This window comes from Phyllobates terribilis, unplaced genomic scaffold (assembly GCF_046119375.1).
Source record: "Phyllobates terribilis strain yellow unplaced genomic scaffold, ASM4611937v1 Scaffold_1728__1_contigs__length_221790, whole genome shotgun sequence".
In the NCBI taxonomy this organism is placed as follows: Eukaryota; Metazoa; Chordata; class Amphibia; order Anura; family Dendrobatidae; genus Phyllobates; species Phyllobates terribilis.
This window is the reverse complement of record NW_027364488.1, coordinates 72,061-88,709: the sequence shown is the minus strand read 5'-3', so window position 1 is coordinate 88,709 and position 16,649 is coordinate 72,061.

The window sequence follows — 16,649 nt, the reverse complement described above, 5'->3', positions numbered from 1 at the left end:
TCCTATGTAACACCACATATAACACAGTGATAACTCTCTGTGTACAGATAATGTAGTAGATGTCACCTGCAGTCCTATGTAACACCACAGATAACACAGTGATAACTCTCTGAGTACAGATAATGTAGTAGATGTCACCTGCAGTCCTATGTAACACCACAGATAACACAGTGATATCTCTCTGACTACAGATAATGTAGTAGATGTCACATGCAGTCCTATGTAACACCACATATAACACAGTGATAACTCTCTGTGTACAGATAATGTGGTAGATGTCACCTGCAGTCCTATGTAACACCACAGATAACACAGTGATAACTCTCTGAGTACAGATAATGTAGTAGATGTCACCTGCAGTCCTATGTAACTCCACAGATAACACAGTGATAACTCTCTGAGTACAGATAATGTAGTAGATGTCACCTGCAGTCCTATGTAACATCACAGATAACACAGTGATAACTCTCTGAGTACAGATAATGTAGTAGATGTCACCTGCAGTCCTATGTAACACCACAGATAACACAGTGATAACTCTCTGAGTACAGATAATGTAGTAGATGTCACCTGCAGTCCTATGTAACTCCACAGATAACACAGTGATAACTCTCTGAGTACAGATAATGTAGTAGATGTCACCTGCAGTCCTATGTAACATCACAGATAACACAGTGATAACTCTCTGAGTACAGATAATGTAGTAGATGTCACCTGCAGTCCTATGTAACACCACAGATAACACAGTGATAACTCTCTGAGTACAGATAATGTAGTAGATGTCACCTGCAGTCCTATGTAACACCACAGATAACACAGTGATAACTCTCTGAGTACAGATAATGTAGTAGATGTCACCCGCAGTCCTATGTAACACCACAGATAACACGGTGATCGCTCTCTGAGTACAGATAATGTAGTAGATGTCACCTGCAGTCCTATGTAACACAACAGATAACACAGTGATAACTCTCTGAGTACAGATAATGTAGTAGATGTCACCTGCAGTCCTATGTAACACCACAGATAACACAGTGATAACTCTCTGAGTACAGATAATGTAGTAGATGTCACCTGCAGTCCTATGTAACACCACAGATAACACAGTGATAACTCTCTGAGTACAGATAATGTAGTAGATGTCACCTGCAGTCCTATGTAACACCACAGATAACACAGTGATAACTCTCTGGGTACAGATAATGTAGTAGATGTCACCTGCAGTCCTATGTAACACCACAGATAACACAGTGATAACTCTTTGTGTACAGATAATGTAGTAGATGTCACCTGCAGTCCTATGTAACACCACAGATAACACAGTGATAACTCTTTGTGTACAGATATTGTAGTAGATGTCACCTGCAGTCCTATGTAACACCACAGATAACACAGTGATAACTCTCTGGGTACAGATAATGTAGTAGATGTCACCTGCAGTCCTATGTAACACCACAGATAACACAGTGATCACTCTCTGAGTACAGATAATGTAGTAGATGTCACCTGCAGTCCTATGTAACACCACAGATAACACAGTGATAACTCTCTGGGTACAGATAATGTAGTAGATGTCACCTGCAGTCCTATGTAACACCACAGATAACACAGTGATAACTCTTTGTGTACAGATATTGTAGTAGATGTCACCTGCAGTCCTATGTAACACCACAGATAACACAGTGATAACTCTCTGAGTACAGATAATGTAGTAGATGTCACCTGCAGTCCTATGTAACACCACAGATAACACAGTGATAACTCTCAGAGTACTGATAATGTAGTAGATGTCACCTGCAGTCCTATGTAACACCACAGATAACACAGTGAGAACTCTCTGAGTACAGATAATGTAGTAGATATCATCTGCAGTCCTATGTAACAACACAGATAACACAGTGATAACTCTCTGAGTACAGATAATGTAGTAGATGTCACCTGCAGTCCTATGTAACACCACAGATAACACAGTGATATCTCTCTGAGTACAGATAATGTAGTAGACGTCACCTGCAGTCCTATGTAACACCACAGATAACACAGTGATAACTCCCTGAGTACAGATAATGTAGTAGATGTCACCTGCAGTCCTATGTAACACCACAGATATCACAGTGATAACTCTCTGAGTACAGATAATGTAGTAGATGTCACCTGCAGTCCTATGTAACACCACACATAACACAGTGATCACTCCCTGAGTACAGATAATGTAGTAGATGTCACCTGCAGTCCTATGTAACACCACAGATAACACAGTGATAACTCTCTGAGTACAGATAATGTAGTAGATGTCACCTGCAGTCCTATGTAACACCACAGATAACACAGTGATAACTCTCTGAGTACAGATAATGTAGTAGATGTCACCTGCAGTCCTATGTAACATCGCAGATAAAACAGTGATAACTCTCTGAGTACAGATAATGTAGTAGATGTCACCTGCAGTCCTATGTAACACCACAGATAACACAGTGATAACTCTCTGAGTACAGATAATGTAGTAGATGTCACCTGCAGTCCTATGTAACACCACACATAACACAGTGATCACTCCCTGAGTACAGATAATGTAGTAGATGTCACCTGCAGTCCTATGTAACACCACAGATAACACAGTGATAACTCTCTGAGTACAGATAATGTAGTAGATGTCACTTGCAGTCCTATGTAACACCACAGATAACACAGTGATAACTCTCTGACTACAGATAATGTAGTAGATGTCACCTGCAGTCCTATGTAACACCACAGATAACACAGTGATAACTCTCTGAGTACAGATAATGTAGTAGATGTCACCTGCAGTCCTATGTAACACCACACATAACACAGTGATCACTCCCTGAGTACAGATAATGTAGTAGATGTCACCTGCAGTCCTATGTAACACCACAGATAACACAGTGATAACTCTCTGAGTACAGATAATGTAGTAGATGTCACCTGCAGTCCTATGTAACACCACAGATAACACAGTGATAACTCCCTGAGTACAGATAATGTAGTAGATGTCACCTGCAGTCCTATGTAACACCACAGATAACACAGTGATAACTCTCTGAGTACAGATAATGTAGTAGATGTCACCTGCAGTCCTATGTAACACCACACATAACACAGTGATCACTCCCTGAGTACAGATAATGTAGTAGATGTCACCTGCAGTCCTATGTAACACCACAGATAACACAGTGATCACTCCCTGAGTACAGATAATGTAGTAGATGTCACTTGCAGTCCTATGTAACACCACAGATAACACAGTGATAACTCTCTGACTACAGATAATGTAGTAGATGTCACCTGCAGTCCTATGTAACACCACAGATAACACAGTGATAACTCTCTGAGTACAGATAATGTAGTAGATGTCACCTGCAGTCCTATGTAACACCACAGATAACACAGTGAGAACTCTCAGAGTACTGATAATGTAGTAGATGTCACCTGCAGTCCTATGTAACACCACAGATAACACAGTGAGAACTCTCTGAGTACAGATAATGTAGTAGATATCATCTGCAGTCCTATGTAACAACACAGATAACACAGTGATAACTCTCTGAGTACAGATAATGTAGTAGATGTCACCTGCAGTCCTATGTAACACCACAGATAACACAGTGATAACTCTCTGAGTACAGATAATGTAGTAGATGTCACCTGCAGTCCTATGTAACACCACAGATAACACAGTGATAACTCTCTGAGTACAGATAATGTAGTAGATGTCACTTGCAGTCCTATGTAACACCACAGATAACACAGTGATAACTCTCTGACTACAGATAATGTAGTAGATGTCACCTGCAGTCCTATGTAACACCACAGATAACACAGTGATAACTCTCTGAGTACAGATAATGTAGTAGATATCACCTGCAGTCCTATGTAACACCACAGATAACACAGTGATAACTCTCTGACTACAGATAATGTAGTAGATGTCACCTGCAGTCCTATGTAACACCACAGATAACACAGTGAGAACTCTCTGAGTACAGATAATGTAGTAGATATCATCTGCAGTCCTATGTAACAACACAGATAACACAGTGATAACTCTCTGAGTACAGATAATGTAGTAGATGTCACCTGCAGTCCTATGTAACATCGCAGATAAAACAGTGATAACTCTCAGAGTACAGATAATGTAGTAGATGTCACCTGCAGTCCTATGTAACACCACAGATAACACAGTGATAACTCTCTGAGTACAGATAATGTAGTAGATGTCACCTGCAGTCCTATGTAACACCACAGATAACACAGTGATATCTCTCTGAGTACAGATAATGTAGTAGATGTCACCTGCAGTCCTATGTAACACCACAGATAACACAGTGATAACTCTCTGAGTACAGATAATGTAGTAGATGTCACCTGCAGTCCTATGTAACACCACAGATAACACAGTGAGAACTCTCTGAGTACAGATAATGTAGTAGATGTCACCTGCAGTCCTATGTAACACCACAGATAACACAGTGATAACTCTCTGAGTACAGATAATGTAGTAGATGTCACCTGCAGTCCTATGTAACACCACAGATAACAAAGTGATATCTCTCGGAGTACAGATAATGTAGTAGATGTCACCTGCAGTCCTATGTAACACCACAGATAACACAGTGATATCTCTCTGAGTACAGATAATGTAGTAGATGTCACCTGCAGTCCTATGTAACATCGCAGATAAAACAGTGATCACTCTCTGAGTACAGATAATGTAGTAGATGTCACCTGCAGTCCTATGTAACACCACAGATAACACAGTGATCACTCTCTGAGTACAGATAATGTAGTAGATGTCACCTGCAGTCCTATGTAACACCACAGATAACACAGTGATAACTCTCTGGGTACAGATAATGTAGTAGATGTCACCTGCAGTCCTATGTAACACCACAGATAACACAGTGATAACTCTTTGTGTACAGATATTGTAGTAGATGTCACCTGCAGTCCTATGTAACACCACAGATAACACAGTGATAACTCTCTGAGTACAGATAATGTAGTAGATGTCACCTGCAGTCCTATGTAACACCACAGATAACACAGTGAGAACTCTCTGAGTACAGATAATGTAGTAGATATCATCTGCAGTCCTATGTAACAACACAGATAACACAGTGATAACTCTCTGAGTACAGATAATGTAGTAGATGTCACCTGCAGTCCTATGTAACACCACAGATAACACAGTGATATCTCTCTGAGTACAGATAATGTAGTAGACGTCACCTGCAGTCCTATGTAACACCACAGATAACACAGTGATAACTCTCTGAGTACAGATAATGTAGTAGATGTCACCTGCAGTCCTATGTAACACCACAGATAACACAGTGATAACTCTCTGAGTACAGATAATGTAGTAGATGTCACCTGCAGTCCTATGTAACACCACAGATAACACAGTGAGAACTCTCTGAGTACAGATAATGTAGTAGATATCATCTGCAGTCCTATGTAACAACACAGATAACACAGTGATAACTCTCTGAGTACAGATAATGTAGTAGATGTCACCTGCAGTCCTATGTAACATCACAGATAACACAGTGATAACTCCCTGAGTACAGATAATGTAGTAGATGTCACCTGCAGTCCTATGTAACACCACAGATATCACAGTGATAACTCTCTGAGTACAGATAATGTAGTAGATGTCACCTGCAGTCCTATGTAACACCACACATAACACAGTGATCACTCCCTGAGTACAGATAATGTAGTAGATGTCACCTGCAGTCCTATGTAACACCACAGATAACACAGTGATAACTCTCTGAGTACAGATAATGTAGTAGATGTCACCTGCAGTTCTATGTAACACCACAGATAACACAGTGATAACTCTCTGAGTACAGATAATGTAGTAGATGTCACCTGCAGTCCTATGTAACATCGCAGATAAAACAGTGATAACTCTCTGAGTACAGATAATGTAGTAGATGTCACCTGCAGTCCTATGTAACACCACAGATAACACAGTGATAACTCTCTGAGTACAGATAACGTAGTAGATGTCACCTGCAGTCCTATGTAACACCACACATAACACAGTGATCACTCCCTGAGTACAGATAATGTAGTAGATGTCACCTGCAGTCCTATGTAACACCACAGATAACACAGTGATAACTCTCTGAGTACAGATAATGTAGTAGATGTCACCTGCAGTCCTATGTAACACCACAGATAACACAGTGATAACTCTCTGAGTACAGATAATGTAGTAGATGTCACCTGCAGTCCTATGTAACACCACACATAACACAGTGATCACTCCCTGAGTACAGATAATGTAGTAGATGTCACCTGCAGTCCTATGTAACACCACAGATAACACAGTGATAACTCTCTGACTTCAGATAATGTAGTAGATGTCACCAGCAGTCCTATGTAACACCACAGATAACACAGTGATAACTCTCTGAGTACAGATAATGTAGTAGATGTCACCTGCAGTCCTATGTAACACCACAGATAACACAGTGAGAACTCTCTGAGTACAGATAATGTAGTAGATATCATCTGCAGTCCTATGTAACAACACAGATAACACAGTGATAACTCTCTGAGTACAGATAATGTAGTAGATGTCACCTGCAGTCCTATGTAACATCGCAGATAAAACAGTGATAACTCTCAGAGTACAGATAATGTAGTAGATGTCACCTGCAGTCCTATGTAACACCACAGATAACACAGTGATATCTCTCTGAGTACAGATAATGTAGTAGATGTCACCTGCAGTCCTATGTAAGAGCACAGATAACACAGTGATAACTCTCTGAGTACAGATAATGTAGTAGATGTCACCTGCAGTCCTATGTAAGAGCACAGATAACACAGTGATAACTCTCTGAGTACAGATAATGTAGTAGATGTCACCTGCAGTCCTATGTAACACCACAGATAACACAGTGATAACTCTCTGAGTACAGATAATGTAGTAGATGTCACCTGCAGTCCTATGTAACACCACAGATAACACAGTGATAACTCTCTGAGTACAGATAATGTAGTAGATGTCACCTGCAGTCATATGTAACACCACAGATAACACAATGATAACTCTCTGAGTACAGATAATGTAGTAGATGTCACTTGCAGTCCTATGTAACACCACAGATAACACAGTGATAACTCTCTGAGTACAGATAATGTAGTAGATGTCACCTGCAGTCCTATGTAACACCACAGATAACACAGTGATAACTCTCTGAGTACAGATAATGTAGTAGATGTCACCTGCAGTCCTATGTAACATCGCAGATAAAACAGTGATCACTCTCTGAGTACAGATAATGTAGTATATGTCACCTGCAGTCCTATGTAACACCACAGATAACACAGTGATCGCTCTCTGAGTACAGATAATGTAGTAGATGTCACCTGCAGTCCTATGTAACATCGCAGATAAAACAGTGATCACTCTCTGAGTACAGATAATGTAGTAGATGTCACCTGCAGTCCTATGTAACACCACAGATAACACAGTGATAACTCTCTGAGTGCAGATAATGTAGTAGATGTCACCTGCAGTCCTATGTAACACCACAGATAACACAGTGATCGCTCTCTGAGTACAGATAATGTAGTAGATGTCACCCGCAGTCCTATGTAACACCACAGATAACACAATGATAACTCTCTGAGTACAGATAATGTAGTAGATGTCACCTGCAGTCCTATGTAACACCACAGATAACACAGTGATAACTCTCTGAGTACAGATAATGTAGTAGATGTCACCTGCAGTCCTATGTAACACAACAGATAACACCGTTATGACTCTCTGAGTACAGATAATGTAGTAGATGTCACCTGCAGTCCTATGTAACACCACAGATAACACAGTGATAACTCTCTGAGTACAGATAATATAGTAGATGTCACCTGCAGTCCTATGTAACACCACAGATAACACAGTGATAACTCTCTGAGTACAGATAATGTAGTAGATGTCACCTGCAGTCCTATGTAACACCACAGATAACACAGTGATAACTCTCTGAGTACAGATAATGTAGTAGATGTCACCTGCAGTCCTATGTAACACCACAGATAACACAGTGATATCTCTCTGAGTACAGATAATGTAGTAGATGTCACCTGCAGTCCTATGTAACACAACAGATAAAACAGTGATATCTCTCTGAGTACAGATAATGTAGTAGATGTCACCTGCAGTCCTATGTAACACAACAGATAAAACAGTGATATCTCTCTGAGTACAGATAATGTAGTAGATGTCACCTGCAGTCCTATGTAACACCACAGATAACACAGTGATAACTCCCTGAGTACAGATAATGTGGTAGATGTCACCTGCAGTCCTATGTAACACCACAGATAACACAGTGATAACTCCCTGAGTACAGATAATGTGGTAGATGTCACCTGCAGTCCTATGTAACACCACAGATAACACAGTGATAACTCTCTGAGTATAGATAATGTAGTAGATGTCACCTGCAGTCCTATGTAACACCACAGATAACACAGTGATAACTCTCTGAGTACTGATAATGTAGTAGATGTCACCTGCAGTCCTATGTAACACCACAGATAACACAGTGATAACTCTCTGAGTACAGATAATGTAGTAGATGTCACCTGCAGTCCTATGTAACACCACAGATAACACAGTGATAACTCTCTGAGTACAGATAATGTAGTAGATGTCACCTGCAGTCCTATGTAACAGCACAGATAACACAGTGATATCTCTCTGAGTAAAGATAATGTAGTAGATGTCACCTGCAGTCCTATGTAACACCACAGATAACACAGTGATATCTCTCTGAGTACAGATAATGTAGTAGATGTCACCTGCAGTCCTATGTAACACCACAGATAACACAGTGATCGCTCTCTGAGTACAGATAATGTAGTAGATGTCATCTGCAGTCCTATGTAACACCACAGATAACACAGTGATAACTCTCTGAGTACAGATAATGTAGTAGATGTCACCTGCAGTCCTATGTAACATCACAGATAACACAGTGATAACTCTCTGAGTACAGATAATGTAGTAGATGTCACCTGCAGTCCTATGTAACATCGCAGATAAAACAGTGATCACTCTCTGAGTACAGATAATGTAGTAGATGTCACCCGCAGTCCTATGTAACACCACAGATAACACAGTGATAACTCTCTGAGTGCAGATAATGTAGTAGATGTCACCTGCAGTCCTATGTAACACCACAGATAACACAGTGATCGCTCTCTGAGTACAGATAATGTAGTAGATGTCACCCGCAGTCCTATGTAACACCACAGATAACACAATGATAACTCTCTGAGTACAGATAATGTAGTAGATGTCACCTGCAGTCCTATGTAACACCACAGATAACACAGTGATAACTCTCTGAGTACAGAGAATGTAGTAGATGTCACCTGCAGTCCTATGTAACACAACAGATAACACCGTTATGACTCTCTGAGTACAGATAATGTAGTAGATGTCACCTGCAGTCCTATGTAACACCACAGATAACACAGTGATAACTCTCTGAGTACAGATAATGTAGTAGATGTCACCTGCAGTCCTATGTAACACCACAGATAACACAGTGATAACTCTCTGAGTACAGATAATGTAGTAGATGTCACCTGCAGTCCTATGTAACACAACAGATAACACAGTGATAACTCTCTGAGTACAGATAATGTAGTAGATGTCACCTGCAGTCCTATGTAACACAACAGATAACACAGTGATAACTCTCTGAGTACAGATAATGTAGTAGATGTCACCTGCAGTCCTAGGTAACACCACAGATAACACAGTGATAACTCTCTGAGTACAGATAATGTAGTAGATGTCACCTGCAGTCCTATGTAACACCACAGATAACACAGTGATAACTCTCTGAGTATAGATAATGTGGTAGATGTCACCTGCAGTCCTATGTAACACCACAGATAACACAGTGATAACTCTCTGAGTACAGATAATGTAGTAGATGTCATCTGCAGTCCTATGTAACACCACAGATAACACAGTGATAACTCTCTGAGTACAGATAATGTAGTAGATGTCATCTGCAGTCCTATGTAACACCACAGATAACACAGTGATAACTCTCTGAGTACAGATAATGTAGTAGATGTCACCTGCAGTCCTATGTAACACCACAGATAACACAGTGATAACTCTCTGAGTACAGATAATGTAGTAGATGTCACCGGCAGTCCTATGTAACACCACAGATAACACAGTTATAATTCCGTGAGTACAGATAATGTACTAGATGTCACCTGCAGTCCTATGTATCACCACAGATAACACAGTGATAACTCTCTGAGTACAGATAATGTAGTAGATGTCACCTGCAGTCCTATGTAACACCACAGATAACACAGTGATAACTCTCTGAGTACAGATATTGTAGTAGATGTCACCTGCAGTCCTATGTAACACAACAGATAACACAGTGATAACTCTCTGAGTACAGATAATGTAGTAGATGTCACCTGCAGTCCTATGTAACACCACAGATAACACAGTGATAACTCTCTGAGTACAGATAATGTAGTAGATGTCACCTGCAGTCCTATGTAACATCGCAGATAACACAGTGATAACTCTGAGCACAGATAATGTAGTAGATGTCATCTGCAGTCCTATGTAACACCACAGATAACACAGTGATAACTCTCTGAGTACTGATAATGTAGTAGATGTCACCTGCAGTCCTATGTAACACCACAGATAACACAGTGATAACTCTCTGAGTACAGATAATGTAGTAGATGTCACCTGCAGTCCTATGTAACACCACAGATAACACAGTGATAACTCTCTGAGTACAGATAATGTAGTAGATGTCACCTGCAGTCCTATGTAACAGCACAGATAACACAGTGATATCTCTCTGAGTAAAGATAATGTAGTAGATGTCACCTGCAGTCCTATGTAACACCACAGATAACACAGTGATATCTCTCTGAGTACAGATAATGTAGTAGATGTCACCTGCAGTCCTATGTAACACCACAGATAACACAGTGATCGCTCTCTGAGTACAGATAATGTAGTAGATGTCATCTGCAGTCCTATGTAACACCACAGATAACACAGTGATAACTCTCTGAGTACAGATAATGTAGTAGATGTCACCTGCAGTCCTATGTAACATCACAGATAACACAGTGATAACTCTCTGAGTACAGATAATGTAGTAGATGTCACCTGCAGTCCTATGTAACATCGCAGATAAAACAGTGATCACTCTCTGAGTACAGATAATGTAGTAGATGTCACCCGCAGTCCTATGTAACACCACAGATAACACAGTGATAACTCTCTGAGTGCAGATAATGTAGTAGATGTCACCTGCAGTCCTATGTAACACCACAGATAACACAGTGATCGCTCTCTGAGTACAGATAATGTAGTAGATGTCACCCGCAGTCCTATGTAACACCACAGATAACACAATGATAACTCTCTGAGTACAGATAATGTAGTAGATGTCACCTGCAGTCCTATGTAACACCACAGATAACACAGTGATAACTCTCTGAGTACAGAGAATGTAGTAGATGTCACCTGCAGTCCTATGTAACACAACAGATAACACCGTTATGACTCTCTGAGTACAGATAATGTAGTAGATGTCACCTGCAGTCCTATGTAACACCACAGATAACACAGTGATAACTCTCTGAGTACAGATAATGTAGTAGATGTCACCTGCAGTCCTATGTAACACCACAGATAACACAGTGATAACTCTCTGAGTACAGATAATGTAGTAGATGTCACCTGCAGTCCTATGTAACACAACAGATAACACAGTGATAACTCTCTGAGTACAGATAATGTAGTAGATGTCACCTGCAGTCCTATGTAACACAACAGATAACACAGTGATAACTCTCTGAGTACAGATAATGTAGTAGATGTCACCTGCAGTCCTAGGTAACACCACAGATAACACAGTGATAACTCCCTGAGTACAGATAATGTGGTAGATGTCACCTGCAGTCCTATGTAACACCACAGATAACACAGTGATAACTCTCTGAGTATAGATAATGTGGTAGATGTCACCTGCAGTCCTATGTAACACCACAGAAAACACAGTGATAACTCTCTGAGTACAGATAATGTAGTAGATGTCACTGGCAGTCCTATGTAACACCACAGATAACACAGTTATAATTCCGTGAGTACAGATAATGTACTAGATGTCACTTGCAGTCCTATGTAACACCACAGATAACACAGTGATAACTCTCTGAGTACAGATAATGTAGTAGATGTCACCTGCAGTCCTATGTAACACCACAGATAACACAGTGATAACTCTCTGAGTACAGATAATGTAGTAGATGTCACCTGCAGTCCTATGTAACACAACAGATAACACAGTGATAACTCTCTGAGTACAGATAATGTAGTAGATGTCACCTGCAGTCCTATGTAACACCACAGATAACACAGTGATAACTCTCTGAGTACAGATAATGTAGTAGATGTCACCTGCAGTCCTATGTAACATCGCAGATAACACAGTGATAACTCTCTGAGTACAGATAATGTAGTAGATGTCACCTGCAGTCCTATGTAACACCACAGATAACACAGTGATAACTCTCTGAGTACAGATAATGTAGTAGATGTCATCTGCAGTCCTATGTAACACCACAGATAACACAGTGATAACTCTCTGAGTACAGATAATGTAGTAGATGTCACCTGCAGTCCTATGTAACACCACAGATAACACAGTGATAACTCTCTGAGTACAGATAATGTAGTAGATGTCACCGGCAGTCCTATGTAACACCACAGATAACACAGTTATAATTCCGTGAGTACAGATAATGTACTAGATGTCACCTGCAGTCCTATGTATCACCACAGATAACACAGTGATAACTCTCTGAGTACAGATAATGTAGTAGATGTCACCTGCAGTCCTATGTAACACCACAGATAACACAGTGATAACTCTCTGAGTACAGATATTGTAGTAGATGTCACCTGCAGTCCTATGTAACACAACAGATAACACAGTGATAACTCTCTGAGTACAGATAATGTAGTAGATGTCACCTGCAGTCCTATGTAACACCACAGATAACACAGTGATAACTCTCTGAGTACAGATAATGTAGTAGATGTCACCTGCAGTCCTATGTAACATCGCAGATAACACAGTGATAACTCTGAGCACAGATAATGTAGTAGATGTCATCTGCAGTCCTATGTAACACCACAGATAACACAGTGATAACTCTCTGAGTACAGATAATGTAGTAGATGTCATCTGCAGTCCTATGTAAGACCACAGATAACACAGTGATAACTCTCTGAGTACAGATAATGTAGTAGATGTCACCTGCAGTCCTATGTAACACCACCGATAACACAGTGATAACTCTCTGAGTACAGATAATGTAGTAGATATCACCTGCAGTCCTATGTAACACCACAGATAACACAGTGATAACTCTCTGAGTACAGATAATGTAGTAGATGTCACCTGCAGTCCTATGTAACACCACATATAACACAGTGATAACTCTCTGAGTACAGATAATGTAGTAGATGTCACCCGCAGTCCTATGTAACACCACAGATAACACAGTGATAACTCTCTGAGTACAGATAATGTAGTATATGTCACCTGCAGTCCTATGTAACACCACAGATAACACAGTGATAATTCTCTGAGTACAGATAATGTAGTAGATGTCACCTGCATTCCTATGTAACACCACAGATAACACAGTGATAACTCTCTGAGTACAGATAATGTAGTATATGTCACCTGCAGTCCTATGTAACACCACAGATAACACAGTGATAACTCTCTGAGTACAGATAATGTAGTAGATATCACCTGCAGTCCTATGTAACACCACAGATAACACAGTGATAACTCTCTGAGTACAGATAATGTAGTAGATGTCACCTGCAGTCCTATGTAACACCACAGATAACACAGTGATAACTCTCTGAGTACAGATAATGTAGTAGATGTCACCTGCAGTCCTATGTAACACCACAGATAACACAGTGATCACTCTCTGAGTACAGATAATGTAGTATATGTCACCCGCAGTCCTATGTAACACCACAGATAACACAGTGATAACTCTCTGAGTACAGATAATGTAGTATATGTCACCTGCAGTCCTATGTAACACCACAGATAACACAGTGATCACTCTCTGAGTACAGATAATGTAGTATATGTCACCTGCAGTCCTATGTAACACCACAGATAACACAGTGATAATTCTCTGAGTACAGATAATGTAGTAGATGTCATCTGCAGTCCTATGTAAGACGACAGATAACACAGTGATAACTCTCTGAGTACAGATAATGTAGTAGATGTCATCTGCAGTCCTATGTAACACCACAGATAACACAGTGATAACTCTCTGAGTACAGATAATGTAGTAGATGTCACCTGCAGTCCTATGTAACACCACAGATAACACAGTGATAACTCTCTGAGTACAGATAATGCAGTAGATGTCACCTGCAGTCCTATGTAACACCACAGATAACACAGTGATAACTCCCTTAGTACAGATAATGCAGTAGATGTCACCTGCAGTCCTATGTAACACCACAGATAACACAGTGATAATTCTCTGAGTACAGATAATGTAGTAGATGTCACCTGCAGTCCTATGTAACACCACAGATAACACAGTGATAACTCTCTGAGTACAGATAATGTAGTAGATGTCATCTGCAGTCCTATGTAACACCACAGATAACACAGTGATAAATCTGTGAGTACAGATAATGTAGTAGATGTCACCTGCAGTCCTATGTAACACCACAGACAACACAGTGATAACTCTCTGAGTACAGATAATGTAGTAGATGTCACCTGCAGTCCTATGTAACACCACAGATAACACAGTGATAACTCTGAGTACAGATAATGTAGTAGATGTCACCTGCAGTCCTATGTAACACCACAGATAACACAGTGATCACTCTCTGAGTACAGATAATGTAGTAGATGTCACCTGCAGTCCTATGTAACACCACAGATAACACAGTGATAACTCTCTGAGTACAGATAATGTAGTAGATGTCACCTGCAGTCCTATGTAACACCACAGATAACACAGTGATATCTCTCTGAGTACAGATAATGTAGTAGATGTCACCTGCAGTCCTATGTAACACCACAGATAACACAGTGATAACTCTGAGTACAGATAATGTAGTAGATGTCACCCACAGTCCTATGTAACACCACAGATAACACAGTGATCACTCTCTGAGTACAGATAATGTAGTAGATGTCACCTGCAGTCCTATGTAACACCACAGATAACACAGTGATAACTCTCTGTGTACAGATAATGTAGTAGATGTCATCTGCAGTCCTATGTAACACCACAGATAACACAGTGATAACTCTCTGAGTACAGATAATGTAGCAGATGTCACCTGCAGTCCTATGTAACACCACAGATAACACAGTGATAACTCTCTGAGTACAGATAATGTAGTAGATGTCACCTGCAGTCCTATGTAACACCACAGATAACACAGTGATAACTCTCTGAGTACAGATAATGTAGTAGATGTCACCTGCAGTCCTATGTAACACCACAGATAACACAGTGATCACTCTCTGAGTACAGATAATGTAGTAGATGTCACCTGCAGTCCTATGTAACACCACAGATAACACAGTGATCACTCTCTGAGTACAGATAATGTAGTAGATGTCACCTGCAGTCCTATGTAACACCACAGATAACACAGTGATAACTCTCTGAGTACAGATAATGTAGTAGATGTCACCTGCAGTCCTATGTAACACCACAGACATCACAGTGATAACTCTCTGAGTACAGATAATGTAGTAGATGTCACCTGCAGTCCTATGTAACACCACACATAACACAGTGATATCTCTCTGAGTACAGATAATGTAGTAGATGTCACCTGCAGTCCTATGTAACACCACAGATAACACAGTGATAACTCTCTGAGTACAGATAATGTAGTAGATGTCACCTGCAGTCCTATGTAACACCACAGATAACACAGTGATAACTCTCTGAGTACAGATAATGTAGATGTCACCTGCAGTCCTATGTAACACCACAGATAACACAGTGATAACTCTCTGAGTATAGATAATGTAGTAGATGTCACCTGCAGTCCTATGTAACATCACAGATAGCACAGTGATATCTCTCTGAGTACAGATAATGTAGTAGATGTCGCCTGCAGTCCTATGTAACACCACAGATAACACAGTGATAACTCTCTGAGTATAGATAATGTAGTAGATGTCACCTGCAGTCCTATGTAACATCACAGATAGCACAGTGATAACTCTCTGAGTACAGATAATGTAGTAGATGTCACCTGCAGTCCTATGTAACACCACAGATAACACAGTGATAACTCTCTGAGTACAGATAATGTAGTAGATGTCACCTGCAGTCCTATGTAACACCACAGATAACACAGTGATAACTCTCTGAGTACAGATAATGTAGTAGATTTCGCCTGCAGTCCTATGTAACAGCACAGATAACACAGTGATAACTCTCTGAGTACAGATAATGTAGTAGATGTCACCTGCAGTCCTATGTAACACCACAGATAACACAGT